Here is a 15240-nt window from a genome sequence, read left to right as displayed (position 1 = left end):
CAGAGGACATGCACAAAAGAGGAAAGGGGGGATGCTGGAGAAAGCTCACTACAAGAGATGGGAAGCAGTAAAATCATTGCCAGGAAGGCAGAAATTCAGAATGAGCCGGCGCTAAGGGAGAGTGCGCAGGACAACAAAAAGGGCTTTTGAAGTGATGTTTGGAGCCTAAAGAAGACCAGGTGTTAAGAGGTGACAGAACGAATAGAACTACTTGACTCCCACTTTGCTTCAACTTTCCTGCCAAGGAGAATAATTTTCAAACTATACATGGTAGAACAAGCACTGTTATGTGGGAACTGATGTTTCATACTTGGGAACTGATCCTTGGTACCGGTGGAGAGGGCTCCTTCATCCTTTAAAGGAGTTCTGACTCCAGGACCAGGTGAGGGACATGCCACAGCTTGGAAAACTTCCATCTGCAGTCACAGGCCCCTGGAGGTGTCAAATCATGGAGACGATGGGAAGGGGGCTGATGGAGATAGACAAATGTCATTCTGATTGCAAAGGAAGAGGGAATAAGAGGAGGGGAGGCAAAATTTGTGACTAGGTATTGAACAGATAGTTTGTGAGCACTTAGAAAATGATGGACTGCAAGGAGGTTGCATGGGATCTTGAGGGCCACTTCCAGAAATTCACTGTGGGTATCAGGCATCCTGACTTCTGGCAGCTGGCAGAATGGATGTGGTGGTTAGCATATGGTGGCTGTTTCATGGCTTTATAGAAGGTTCAGAAACAGAACCCCAAGGCTGTTGATTAATTACTTGCTATAACCAGGAGGGAGTCCTTAGGTCTGTGCCCAAGGAATGATGACTTATTGGCTTAACAAATTTGCAAATAAGTCGAGTCTGGAAGTCTAGCTGGTTGACTGACAGCATCTACAGTCAAGAACAGCAACCACAGGCTGGAATGAGGATCCAAAATTAATAAAAACAATAGTTTGTAAGGCCAAAGAGGCTTTTAAAAGTTAGTATTTACCTATGAAAAAGATTTAGTATATTAAATTGTCTGTAAACTCAACATGTAGCAAGAGGGGAATGATGTGGCTTCCAAAACAATAAACATAATAGTAGGTGGGATCAATAGGAGCAATGGGGTGTAACGGGGAGTCCTGCTGGGAACGGGGGCAGACATCATGGAGAGCTGGGCTCTGGAGCCAGACTTGCCTCTGCTTGCATCCTGGCTCTGCCACTCCCTAGCGGTAGAAAGGTGGTCAATTGCTATACGCATCTGTTTCCTCATCTATGAAATGCGGAGGAAGACAGTACTAGTACCTATCTCATAGGGCCATTTTGAGGATTAAATGAGACAAATGTACATAGAGTGCTTAGAATAATGTTTGGCGCATTGGAAGCACTCAATGAATGTAACCAAGGAGAAAAAAATGCATGGGAGTTGAAATGCTAAGACTGCCCTGAGAAGGCGTACGATACTAGGTTTAAAAATGAAATATGGTGTATATGTGAGTGCTTTCAACTAATCCTATTAATGCTTGTCCTTTCTTTTCTGGATTATCCAGATCAAGGGAAGCAGTAATAGTTACACTCTTCACAGGTGTAACCTCAAACAGAGTGCTATATTCAGTTCAGGTGTCACATCTGGAGAAGGCCACTGCCAACAAAGAGAACAACAAGGAACCAAGCCCAAGAAGGGAACCGTTCTCCCAACCCTGTGACCTAGTGACTAGAAAAGGAAAGACAATGGTCTTCAGACATGTGGACTGTTTGTGTGAGAACAAGGCGGATCCTGTGCAACTCTGGAGGTAAGGGCTAAGAGGACAGGGCAGACTTTATACGGAGGCAGCTTCCAGCCCGATCCAAGGAAGCCCATTCTAATATAAGCTGTTCCCATGCGGAAGCTGCTGCTTGCTGAAGCAGTGAGATCTGGATGCTGGGGATACTCAGGTAGAAGCTAGGTGGCTGTCTGTCAGGGATATGGAAGGCTAGGCAAAATCACTTTTAAGGCCCTTTCTGACCCTAATATTCTATGATTGTATGAGATAAGAGAGCCCAGAGTATATTTAAGCTGCAGCATTTAGAAGTAAAACATCATTCATCTGCTGCAGTGGAGTCAGTAGGTTTGCTATGCAGCCTTGGGTTTGCTAAATCCACAAAGGGTGATTTTCATTAAAAAAAAAAAAAAAAAACCTAAATGAATTAGAGGAACCATAACTGAATTTTATTCAACCACATATATTCAGGGATAGACTTAGCTAAAGAGTATAGGATCCAAGCAACACAAGGCTCTCATTATCTTTTTTACAGTGTTGTGTTTGAGAGGTGCATATGCAATATACCTGAACTAGTATCCTCATAAGCCGGGTTAAAAAGGGCTAAGGTGATCACAATGAAGCACAGGCTGTCAGTCTGCTCCACACATTCAGAACACAGGAATATACAGAACCTGAAAGTTACAGGAAGCAAAAGTAGAAAGGGTAAAAATGGAAAACTTTTTTTGTAATGTGTCAAAAAAAACTCCATGACTTTATCTTGGAAAGAGACAAATGAGACAAATGCTGACTTCATTTTACAAGGGGAGATTAGAAGCACGTTTTGAACACTAACAGCATGTGTGGTGCTGTGTGCTGAGATAATGGGAAGGATCGTCTCATCTTATGACTCATAGAGGAGCAGATGGTCTGTGGGAGCTGGAGAAGGACTTTTCCCTCCTCCGTGGAGGATGGCACAGTGCTGGGGACTTAGAGGTGGCAGCGGGTGCAGGGCTTGCGTGAGTTTGAAGCCCAACACACACCAGGATGTAAAACAGGACGAATAGTTGGGAGAGCAGCTCTGTTCTCAGTCTTGTGGGCAACTGTGTACTATATTTAGGTCTTACATTTAACATTCATACATTAACTCTTCAACACAGTATGGTTAGTAAAAGCAAAAAACTAGAAATTACCAACATGTCCAATGGTTAACAAATGGTTAGTCAGTCATGGAGTGTTCATACCCTGGAATATTCTGGAGCAGTTAAAGAAAAGGACCTGCATGCATCGATAACAGAACAATAGTCAGGATTACAGGGGGTGGAAAAAACTAACACACACACTGGTGCATATACACTTGTACTTGAGGGATGCTTTCTTGGAAGTGAATCATCTCTATGAGGGGTTGTTATACCACAGACACTATGGAGAAGTCTTCCTGGCATCCAGCACTGGAAATGGCTCCTCAGGTCTCATGCAATGCCCTGAGGACAGCAGTTGCCTGCTGCCGTACTTTCTTCTTCCATCTCTCCTTGGACAATTGCTGGTCAACCCTGCTAAGGCTACAGTGATGTTATAAAACATCCAGTGATTTCTATCAATCCCTCTCTTTTTTAAACAATTGAGATATAACTTACATATCATAAAATTCACCTTTTGAAACATGTAAAATTCGGTGGTTTTTAGTATACTCACAAGGTTGTACAACCATCGCCAGTACCTAATTCCAGAACAGTTTCATCGCCCCCGAAAGAAACCCTATAAGCAGTCACTTTCCATTTTCTCCTCCTCCCCCAGCCCCTGGTAACCATTAATCTACTTCTTTTCTCTATAGATTTGCCTATTCTGGATGTTTCAGATAAATGGAATCACACAACATGTTGCCTTTTGTGTCTAGCTTCTTTCAGATAGCATAGTGTTTTCAAGATTCATCCATTTTTGTAGCACATATCAGTAGTTCAGTTCCTTCTTATGGCTGATTAATATTCCATTGTATGAAGATAACACATTTTATTTACCGATTCATCCCTTACTGGATGTGGGTTGTTTCCACTTTTTGGCTATTAAGAATAATGCTTCTACGAACATTCATGTGCATGTTTTTGTATGGACTTATGTGTTTTCATGTCTCATATATACCTAGAAGTGGAATTGCTGGTTTGTATGGTAACTCTACGTTTAACCTTCTGAGGATCTGCTGGACTGCTTTCCAAAGGAGCTGCACCATTTTACATTCCTGCCAACAGTGTATAAGGGTTCTAATTTCTCCAAATCCTCACTAACATTTGTTCTTATCTGTCTTTTTCATTATAGCTATTCTAGTAGGTATGAAGTGGTATTTCAATGGGGCTTTGATTTGCATTTCTCTGATGGCTAATAACGTCGAGCATTTTATGTGCTTATTGGACACTTGTTTATCTTCTATGGAGAAATGTCTATTTAGACCCTTTAACCATTTTTAAATTGGGTTATTTGCCTTTTCATTGTTGAGTTGTAAGTGTTCTTTATATATCCTGGATACAGGTCCCTCAGATATATGATTTGCAAATGTTTCCTCCCATTCTGTGTTGTCTTTTCACTTTCTTGATAGAGTCCTTTGAAGCACAAAAGTTTGAAATTTTGATAAAGTTCAATTTATTGATATTTTTCCCTCTTTGATTTTTGACCCTTTTTAGGTGTCATATCTAAGAAACTGTTACCTAAACCAAGTTCTTGAAGACTTATACCTATGGCTTTTTTCCTAATAGTTTTATAGTTTTAGCTCTTACATTTAGGTCTTTGATCTATGTTGAGTCAATTTTTGTATGTGGTATGAAGCAGAGGGTCTAACTTCATTCTTCTGCATGTGGATATCCAGTTGTCCCATGAACATTTGTAGAAAAGAATATTCTTTCCCCCATTGAATAGTTCTGGCACCCTTGTCAAAAACCAACTGACCATAAATGAAAGGGTTTGTTTTTAGACTCTCAGTTTTATTCCACTGATCTATATGTCTGTCCTTATGCCAGTATCACGCTGTCCTGAGTACTGTAGCTTTGTAGTAAGTATTCAAACTGAGAAGTATGAGTACTCCACCTTTGTTCTTCTTCTTCAAGACTTCCTTGACTATTCTGGGTCCCTTGAATTTCCATGTGAATCTTAGGATCAGCTTGTCCATTTTTGCAAAAAAAAAAAAAAAAAGGCCACTGAAATTTTAACAAGGATTATCCTGGATCTGTAGATCAGTGTAGGGAGGATGGCATCTTAATGACCCTAAGTCTTCCAATTCGTGAACACAAGATGCTTTTCCATTTATTTAGTTCTTTAATTTCTTTCAACAGTGTTTTGTAGTTTCCAGTATACATTTTGCACTTCTTTTGTTAAATTTATTCCTAAGTATTTTATCATTTTTGATGTTATTATAAATGAATTTATTTTTTAATTTCCTTTTCAGATTATTTATAGCTAGTGTATAGAAACACAACTCTCTTGATGAATAAAGAAGGTGTAGTATACACAATGGAACATTACTCAGCCATAAAAAAGAATGAAATAATGCCATTTGCAGCAACATGGATGGACCTAGAGATTATCATACTAAGTGAAATAAGTCAGATAAAGACAAACATCATATGATATCACTTATATGTGGAATCTAAAAAATAGTACAAATGAACTTATTTACAAAACAGAAAGAGACTCACAGACATAGAAAACAAACTTATGGTTACCAAAGGGGAAGTTGGGGAGAGGGATAAATTGGGAATTCAGGATTAACAGATACACACTACCATATATAAAATAGATAAACAACAGGATTTATTGTCTAGCACAGGGAACTATATTCAATATCTTGTAATTAACCAAAATGGAAAAGAATAGAAAAAAAGAATATACATGTATACATATATATATATGTATAACTGAATCACTTTGCTGTACACCTGAAACTAACACAATATTCAATTTAAAAAAAAGAAACACAACTGTCTTTTGTATATTGCTCTTGTATCTTGCAATCTTACTGAACTTGTTTATTAGTTTTAACAGTGTTTGGGGGAGGATTCCTTCCTTCAGATTTTCTATATATAAGATTATGTCATCTGCAAAAAGATAGTTTTACTTCTTCCTTTCCAACGTGGATGTCTTTTATTTCACTTTCTTGCCTAATTGCCTTGGCTAGACCCTCCAGTACAATGTTTAACAGAAATACAGTCCCCCTTTTTTATCCCTTCTCTCTTCAACCACTGACTTGAAAGGGGGAGGAGTCCCTATAAAACTGGATTTTAATATGTAGCAAGAAGTTTTTCTTACTACATATTAAAGACATTATGTGTCTTTGAAGCAGGTTCAGTCAAATAGTTGCACAGTTTTTGTCAGCCGTTCTTGGTCAAAACTATTGGCCAAAACACAATAGTTTTGGGGAGCATGGGGGAGACCTACAGGGAGTAAGCAAATAATTTGTAGAACAGAGTCAATTTAGGATTACATGAGAAAGTACTCACTGGTTGAGAGTTTTTCTGAATGGGAAACTAACACTCATTAGCTAAGAATGTAATATACATAGTGCTAGGATTGGCTGAGGGCATGAGATATCCTCCAAGGATGAGAAAAATAGGAGTGAACTATTATAGGTTGGTTTATGGAGATGAATTATTTTTTAAGAAAATATTTCATGGGCAAATACTGTTATAATGAACCAGTGCCCCACAGGGCAGCAATACAGAAAAATTATGCACATATACTTATAAAATTTATTTTCTGAAGGATTCACATGAAAATGCTAGCAGTGATTACCTTAGGGAGAGGACTACGGTGGTGGGGATGGAATTTTATACTTTTCTAAACTGAAATTTCCTGTGATATACTTGTATTTTTTTAAAAATGGTTAACTAAATAGTGATTATGAACTACTTTATTCCTTCTTTATGTTTTTCTATATTAAAAAAACTCCACCAAGTGTTATTGCAAAAATGAAGCACCATGTACAGTAAGTATGTTATTAGGGGCCTATAAAAGAGAATTCTACCCCTGCCTTAGAAATACCTGAGTGATGAGTAACCAGAGAATGGTCTAGAAAAATGAAGAAGTAAGGGTTATTTGAGTTCAACTATTCAGGATATGTCTGTCATCTTTGCTGGGTAAAAGAAGTGAGAGCTGAGGGTGTCCCTCCAATAGGAAACAGGAACTGAGTGGGCAGCTCAAGGGGGTGGAGCTGGCCTTTGAGACGGGAAAGGACAGAGTCTGTTTCTGGCTGGCTGAGAGCCCTCAAGTTTTTCAGAAAATGCTGGCACAGGTACAGAAGCCTCCAGTCACAAAAGGGTAGAAACAGTCTACATGCCTAGCAGGTGTGGTTCAAATTAAAAAAGCAAAACAAACAAACAAACAGCAAAAAAAAAAAATGGACAGGGAGAATGGGGTGGAGGGGACCCCAAGCCTGAGTGATGGAGGGTGGAGGGCAGAAGTTCCAGGATACAGAGGTAGAGATTTAGGAACCTCACAGGCCAGTGCCAGTGGTCCGAGCTCAGGTTAGAACTCTTGAAGGCCATAGAGGCAAGAACGTTTTTCTTCTCAGGGCGGTAGTCAGATTCTGTATAGGGGCCAGGGAAGCTGTACAGAGCTGAGCCAGAGGGGACACCAGGGTGGCCCTTATGTAGAGATTAGACCAGAAGTAGGTTCCAGGAAGGTATGAGGATCCCATTAGTCTTAGAAGCATTGCCAAGTTAATTCTTCCCTCAAGCTATTCATTTGAGCATCTTTGTTTAACATTCAGATTTTTTTTTTTTTTGGGGGGGGGATGGTTTGCTTTTAATCCTATCCTTTTCATTTGTAACCAGGCATTCTCTTGCACTTTAAAAAAAATATTCTCTTAACTTCTTAGCAAAATTAACTTTTTGAACATTCCAGCCAATTGTAAGTTTGTGAGGAGGAAAAGCAGGTGTTTCCAGGCTCTGGTTGTTAAAGAGAGACGAGCAGGATGCCTCTGTGGTTGCCATCCGGAGGGTGGCAGCAGTGAAAGCAGAGACAGAAACCAGAATGAACCAGGAGGGAGAGTGAGGCTGCCCGTGGGGGCTGTGTCCTTGTGCCTCTGTCACTTGTTGGGCAAACTTTTATCAGGTGCCAGAGGGTCTAGATGACAGTATCTAACATGTGTTGAGTATTTACTATAGGTTGAACTACAGGAAATTGCCGATAATCAGTTATTTTAGATCCATCAGAATGGCAATTTCCTGTGATTCAACCTAACACATGTGTTCTAAATGATTTGCACGTACTCATGGCATTTATTCCTCACACTCACCTATAAAGTGGAAACTGTTGTGTTATTATTCCCATTCCATTCTACAGCGAGGAGTCTAAAGCTCAGTATGGTCGTGGAACTCTCAACGTCACATGGCAAGTAGTGGAGTCAGCACTGAACTCAAATCCAGGCAGTTTGTCTTCCAGGCTTGCTTAACCCTATACTACTTTTCCTGCGTTGAGAACTGAACACTGACAAGCCCCGGAGAGAGTTCACTTCTGCATCTTCAGTTGATGTTTCTCTAAAATGAGGCAGAATAGACCAGGTCTTGGTCAAGAAGGCACTGGGACTGTTGCCCTTCACTCTCTTCAAAGTCGTAATGAACTTCACAAAGCTCACATATTCAACCAGTTCCTTTATTGGGTCCATCCTTATCTGCGATCAGGGATAGCTTTACATCATATCATTAGAAGACTTCTTGAAGCTGTATTGACATTTCAATCAGTTTTGAGTAACTCCAGAGCGACTCTTTCAGAGCCTTATTAGGCCATCCAAGAAGAGGATTCCAAGTTCTTCTAATCTCAGGTCTGGGTTCCTGAAACAGCCATCTAATTCTATCTGGCCTCTCCACTCTGTCTATCTGATCATGTGTTATCCCAAAGGCTGGGTAATCTTCCCAGAACTCCGTTTGCATTACATCATTCTTGGAACTGAAAATAGCTCCCCACCGCCTGGATGGTCACACGCAAACTCTTGAATTTGGCATCTAAGGAACTCCATTACTTAGCCTGGTCCACCTTCAGTCTCATAGGTTCTTAATGGCTCTCCTCTTCAGTAAACCCATTCTCACTTAATGGACATTTCCACAGTCAATTCACTGTTTATGCCTGCCAGGCTTTGCTCATTGAGTTCCCCTCCCTTCACTGCTTTACCAGCCTCAGTGAAATTCTTTCTCACCATCCCAGCTCAAGCCTCACATCTTCCCAATGGCCCTTTCTAACTAAGCTTACCAATATTCAACTCTCAGCTCTTTGAATTCTGAGGGTGCAGCCTAGAATTTGTCTATCTATTGTCTTGTGACCAATATTTCAACTCTCTGAATAATATACAAAGAAACTCAGGGACAGAGATCATGTTGTCTACAGCATTCACTTCTTCAATATTTATCAAGCACCCACTCAGTGCCAAGCACTGTGGTATACAGAAGCAAAGAAGACATAGTCCCTAGGTTCAAAAGGTTGATGGGTCAGAAGAGAGATGTATCAAGCTGGGCAATGTGAAAATGCTGTTTTTATAGGTTAAAAATAGTCAAATATTGGCAATTTAATATGGCTCATTCTAAATATAATCATAAAATAATGTAGTAAGGTCATGGGTGGAGATACAAGCAGAGCATTTAGTGGGTAGAGAGGAGGGTCACCAGCTTATCCTGTCAGGGTAGGGCCTGAGACTTCTGGAAGGCAGTGATACCTGTGCTGGGTCAGAATGATCTGGAGTCATGCAACAAAGGAAGGATATTCTAAATAGAGACAATATGAAAAAAAGGCAAGGAGATAAGAAAGAACAGGCAGACAGTAGATGTTATGGGCTGAATTACATCTCTCCAAAATTTTTATGTTGAAGCCCTAACCCCTAGTACCTCAGGATGTGACTGCATTTGGAGATAAGGCCTTTAAGAAGGAGTTAAGCTAAAATGAGGCCATTAGGTTGGACCTTAATCCAATCTGGTTGGTGTCTTCATAAGAAGAGATTAGGACATACAAAGAGACACCAGGAGTGCAGACACACAGGGAAAAGACCAAGTGAGGACCCAAAGAGAAGGCAGCCATCTGCAAGCCAAGGAGAAACACCTCAGAAGAAACCAAACCTGCTGATACCTTGATCTTGGACTTCTAGCCTCTATAACTGCAAGAAAATTAATTTCTGCTGTTTAAGCCACATACCAGTCTGTAGAATTTTGTTATGGCAGCCCTGGCAAACTAATACAGTAGAGTTCTATGAACTATTTGGGGTGGCTAGAGAGTGAAGCAAAGAATGGTAAGAGAAGAGACCAGAAAAATGGGAGCGATGGTGTGCCGGGCTTTGCCTGCTGTGGAAGTTTTTCCTGGAGACAAGGGGAAACTTTTGAAGAGTTTTAAGCAAGGAGGTGGCAGAATCATAATGGGTTTTAAGTAGAGCTCCTCAGTGGCAGTGAGGAAGATGGATGTGATGGGGCAAGACTACAGGTAGAAAAAACAAGTCAGAGGATATTAGATTGGTGCAAGCAAGCCATTAAGCTCTAAACAGAGAGAGACAGTGGTATTAGGGGTGGAGAAAGGTCGAATTGAGAAAGACTTATGAGGTAAGTTCATAGCGAAGGCTTAAACCCTCCCAGGGAGAGGGAGGAATTGGACAAGTTTCCCAGGTCTCTACCTTGGATGAGTGTGTGAACTTGTGCTACCAGGGATGAGTTCAGTGCTATTGGAGGTGAGCAGATGGGAGTGGGAGAGAGGATTACCACTGTGAGATGTAGGGCAACCAGGAAGAGATGATGTCAAATGGACAGTTCAGCACTCACATCTGATCTTTAAGAGAGAGCTAGGCTGGCCTGGAGACTTGGGAGCCTCCAGCACAGACGGGAGTTGTAGCCAGCAGTGCCCATGCCCCACTCATATCCCGTGGGACGCATTTATCATTTGTGTGCACATCAGCTCTTGGCATGTTCCCTGAGACTCTTTCTCGGATGTGACCCTCAGGTTGCCTGAGCCTGTTTTGCCTATGAACACAAGAACCAGAAGCACCTGGAATGTACTCTCTAAGCAATGATGACAGCTGCAGGGATATTTACACTCTGGGCCCCTTGCCCCTGATGAGGACCACTCTGAAGCTGACCCACACGGCTTCCAGAGCAATCCTGTGTAACCTGACTTGATAACATGGCACCCCGGCCTGGCCCTCCATTCTCCCTTCCATTTTCCCCTCCTGGGACTTCTTCCTAACAAATCTCTTTCACACGAATTTCATCTGCTTTTGGGTAACCCCACCTAAGAGAGGGTGTTTAGATGAGACCACTCCAGGAGGATGAGCAGTGAAGAGGGGGGCCCCCTGGGGAAGACCAACTCTGAGAGACGGAAGATGAAGAGAAGACTGTGAAGGAGATAGAGGAGGGAAGGCAGAGGGGGCCAAAGAAAACCAGAAGAGGGGCAGCCATGAAAGTCAGGTGATAGAAGTTTCCAGAAGGGAAGAGTTATTAACAGTACCAAAGGAAGCAGAGGAACCCAATAAGGTAAGAACTGAAACATGTTTACAGAATCTGATGATCATAAGGGCACAATGCCCTGAGGAAAAAGTTTCCCTAGACTTGTGACCCCAGTTCACGTCCAAAGTCATGAGAGCTTCATCCCCCCTTGGTGTACAGGTCCTCCTTCCCTTCTCCCTCGTGGGCAGAGGGTTCCAAAACTCACTTATATATGTAGCTCTATGATCTGCATCAAGGCACATTCATTTCTAGTTCTGTTTCTGGAACCAGAAAATTGTCTTTAGCTGTACTGAGACTGACAAGGTGGCACTCAGGCATCTGAGAGGTCAGGGTAGACGTGGATGCTGGTGTGCTTACAGAATCAAAGGGAGAATAGGCTGGTGGCCTCCGTTTTCCCTGTGGGACAGGAGGCCAGAGAAGGAACAGAGCATGGGGAAGGTCTGGAATAAATACCATAGGCAAGGAGAAGGGAGCTGCCCAAGGAGGAGTGAAGGGATTTATTTATGCCTGCAGGGCCAGTGGAGACTGAAGAAGAATTCTGGGGAGTGTTCAGGCCCAGCAGTGAAGCTCTGGGCTGGAGCTTTTCCATGAGGCAGGCTTGTGCGGCTGCGAATGGACACGTTCCCACATGTGGGTGGGAAAGATTGCTATGTTCTTCAAGGACTAGAAATAAAAATTTTGAAAAAAACTTTAAAGGTGAAAACTTCATGAATACTAGAGAAGGTTTACACATAGGCTTTTAATGGAAAAAAGTCTCACTGGTTAAATGGAATACACAGTGCTTAGGCATCATGCAAAATCACAGAACTTGTGGCATGCACATTTCATTTTGGCTGTAGATAGAGTTACATACTTGGGGGGGGGGTGTTTCCCTATTATTATTATGGGATGTCTTTGGAACCAGGGTGGTGAGGGATTCATGAGGAAGATGGGAAAAGAGTCTGCATTTCTCTAGAATTGTATCAACTGTGGAGGCAGCAGCTAGAAAGAGCCACGTCAGACTCTGGGCTTGTCAGCGCCTACTCAACGTGATATATTTTAACGTTTTTCTCAGCACGAGCTTGACTTTAACAACGAATCCAGAAAAAGGGGGAAGTGATAATAAATCACAAACTATAAAAACCAACAGAGATTTCTTCTGACCCCGCCACCGTAGCTCTTCCATCCCGCCAGCCTGTCATGATACACTAACTGAAAGCACTTAGAGGGAAGACGCTGATGCAGCTATACCCTAGAGACCAAAGGCACGGGAGCCTTTCAGAAGCCCCCTGGCATCTTCCTTGTCAAGAGTCATGGCTGCTGCACTGGACAAGGGTGGGGGTGTTGGGGGAACGAATAGGAGAGAGCAAAGCGGTGGCAGCCAGGCAGGGCAGAGTGCAACAGCAGTAAGATCAGGCTGTGAACGGCAAACGGTTCTGCCCAGGCCTGGTGGAGGGAGAGGTGAGGGAAAGTCTGGAGAGAGCCACTGGGGTCTCATCTACGGGAAAGGCATTTTAATAATTAACAAATGGGAAAAGGCATGGAGCCAGCAATGTGACCCTAGCATTTTGAAACTATGCCTCGGGAGCCTGCAGCCACATTACGGGCTCCCCAGCCAGTGAAGGCTGAGAAACCTCGGAAAACACAAGGAACTGTTTTAACCAAATGAAACTTACAACCAGGTCAATTTAAGACACATTTGATGAGAGCCATGATTCAACACTGGATATATGAGAGGCACAAATGGAAAACAGCTCTTATAAATTACTGAAATTAGCAAGTCAGAGACAAACATAATTTTAATTTTTCTCTTCTCACTTTATCAATACCCCTCCAATAGCTATCATCAACACAATACTGAGTTTTCCTGTTTCCCTATATTGACTGAAATAATGAGACACACACTGTCATGTGTAAAAAGACAAAGATACTTTGCCCAAGGATACTTTTTTCAACCCGACCTTCATGTCCTTCCACAGTTCAAGATACCTGGAGTATTTTTTTTTAATGCAACTAAATGCTATATCGAGTTCTTTGGAGGCAGGGAGATGGTGTAAGGAAAAGAGAATTGTTTCAATCCCCACTCTGCTCTTTATTGGCTGTATGATGTTGGACACCTTAACTGGTCTTTCAAAGCCATGAGTCATCTAAGTGAAGATGTTAAACAGCCAGCAGGAGAGGTGGGGAAGATGCAGCAGTGAGGTAGAAGGAAATCAAGGAGAGTGTGACACAGAAGCCAAGAGAAGAAAGTGTTTTTAGAAAGAGGGAGTGGTCAACCATGTTGAAAGTTGCTGCAAAGATGGGTAGGAGAAGTTTCCATTGCCTCTGGCAACGTGAAACCAAGACTTCTAAATTGTTCTTGGTCCATCATTTGAAGACCATGGGGTATCTTAAAAGCAAGAAAGAAAAAAGATAGCATCTTTGACTACTGCATTGTTTTAAGAGACTTCTTTCCCAATGTCTTATTTGTGTACTAAAACAAAAATCTGAGAACAAATTTTTACAACTCTGGTTCTTCCTTTCACTGTCAGTCATTTCTAGGTTCTCTGAGCCCATTTAAGGGAGAATTCTAAGGGGTGGGAATAAACTAAACCTAGACTATATAATTTGGGGCAGGTTCAGAAACATTTCCTCTTCGTTGTAAGTGCATCTGATAACAATATTTTCCATACTGATGTGCAACAAATCTTTCAAATGCACTCATTTCATGGTTAGCCTAAATTTAGGCAAACACAATTTCTGAATACTAAGAAAAAGAAAAACAAATGCCATAATAAGCCTTTTAGCACAAGGCTCTAAAAATAGCATATTCCTTCTCCCAGCTCCACACACAAAGGAAAAGCTCTTGGACATCAGAAGCTCCACGAACCCCAGAGACAAGGCTCTCCACACATGTGCACTGACTTCCCAGTGTCCACCTGACTGCTTATAAGTTGGGAACACATTTCACCAACTGTTGTTAATTATAGTTTCCTTACCCGAACCGATGGTCTATGGTCATACAGAACTGGGGGCATCAAAGGGACTTAGAGACTTGGAGAGTGGGGAAACTGAGTCTTGAGAGCTGGCAGAATTGGCCCAGTTATACAGCTCGCACATAAGCTTGTTCCTGCATCAGCCACCTTAAAACAAACCTCCCTGACCCTCATTTCCCTGCCCTCCCAGCACAACTTCTCTCACAAAGTCCACACTCAATGTCTCTGCTTCCTGACCTCCCATTCACTCCTCTACCCACTTCAATCGGGCTCCCTTCTCCACAGCTCATGAATAAATGCATGCATGTCAAGGTCACCAACACCTTTCATGCAGTCCAACCCAAGGTCACTTCTCTCCCTCCCTTTTACACACCCCTCAGCAGCATCCGGCATTTTCTTTCCTGACTTCCATGACTCCCGGCATCTGGGTTTCCTCTACACTGATTTCCCCAGCTCCTCCACTGGGTCCTCATCCTCCTCTCAACCTCTTCTCTCACTTTCCTCTCTAGCTGGTAATTTCAACGTGCTCAGAATTTTAAGTATCCATAGGCTGAACGTTCCAGTCTCTCCAATGAGCTCCTGACTTGTAAACCCCACTGAGTTTTCAATATTGAATATCTATTTGGCATGTCAAACTTGACACATGCAAAACTGGAATCTTTTTTTTTTTTTTTAATTATTATTTATTTATTGGGCTGTGTTGGGTCTTCGTTTCTGTTCGAGGGCTTCCTCTAGCTGCGGCAAGCGGGGGCCACTCTTCATCGCGGTGCGCGGGCCTCTCACTATCGCGGCCTCTCTTGTTGCGGAGCACAGGCTCCAGACGCGCAGGCTCAGCAGTTGTGGCTCACGGGCCTAGTTGCTCCGCGGCATGTGGGATCTTCCCAGACCAGGGCTCGAACCCGTGTCCCCTGCATTGGCAGGCAGATTCTCAACCACTGCGCCACCAGGGAAGCCCAAAACTGGAATCTTTATTCTTCCCTCCAAAGCCTGCTCTTCCCGAAGTCTTTACCATCTCACCAAACGGCATCACCACCTGTCTACTCAGCTGCTCAGGTCAAAAGCCTAGAAGTCATTCTGGACACTTTCAATTTCCTTTTCTCCACATTCAATAGACCAAAGATCT

At 42.4% G+C, this 15240-nt stretch overlaps 1 protein-coding gene across 3 annotated transcripts in view; it reads right to left on the bottom strand.

Moving 5' to 3' along the window:
- Positions 1 to 15240, bottom strand: part of AOPEP (aminopeptidase O (putative)) — a 368252-nt gene that overhangs the window by 130809 nt on the left and 222203 nt on the right. The window lies entirely within an intron of this gene.

The sequence above is a fragment of the Eschrichtius robustus genome, chromosome 10 (genome assembly GCF_028021215.1).
Source record: "Eschrichtius robustus isolate mEscRob2 chromosome 10, mEscRob2.pri, whole genome shotgun sequence".
Lineage (NCBI taxonomy): Eukaryota > Metazoa > Chordata > Mammalia > Artiodactyla > Eschrichtiidae > Eschrichtius > Eschrichtius robustus.
Note: the sequence above shows the minus strand (reverse complement) of the source record. Positions and strands in the feature narration are given on the sequence as shown.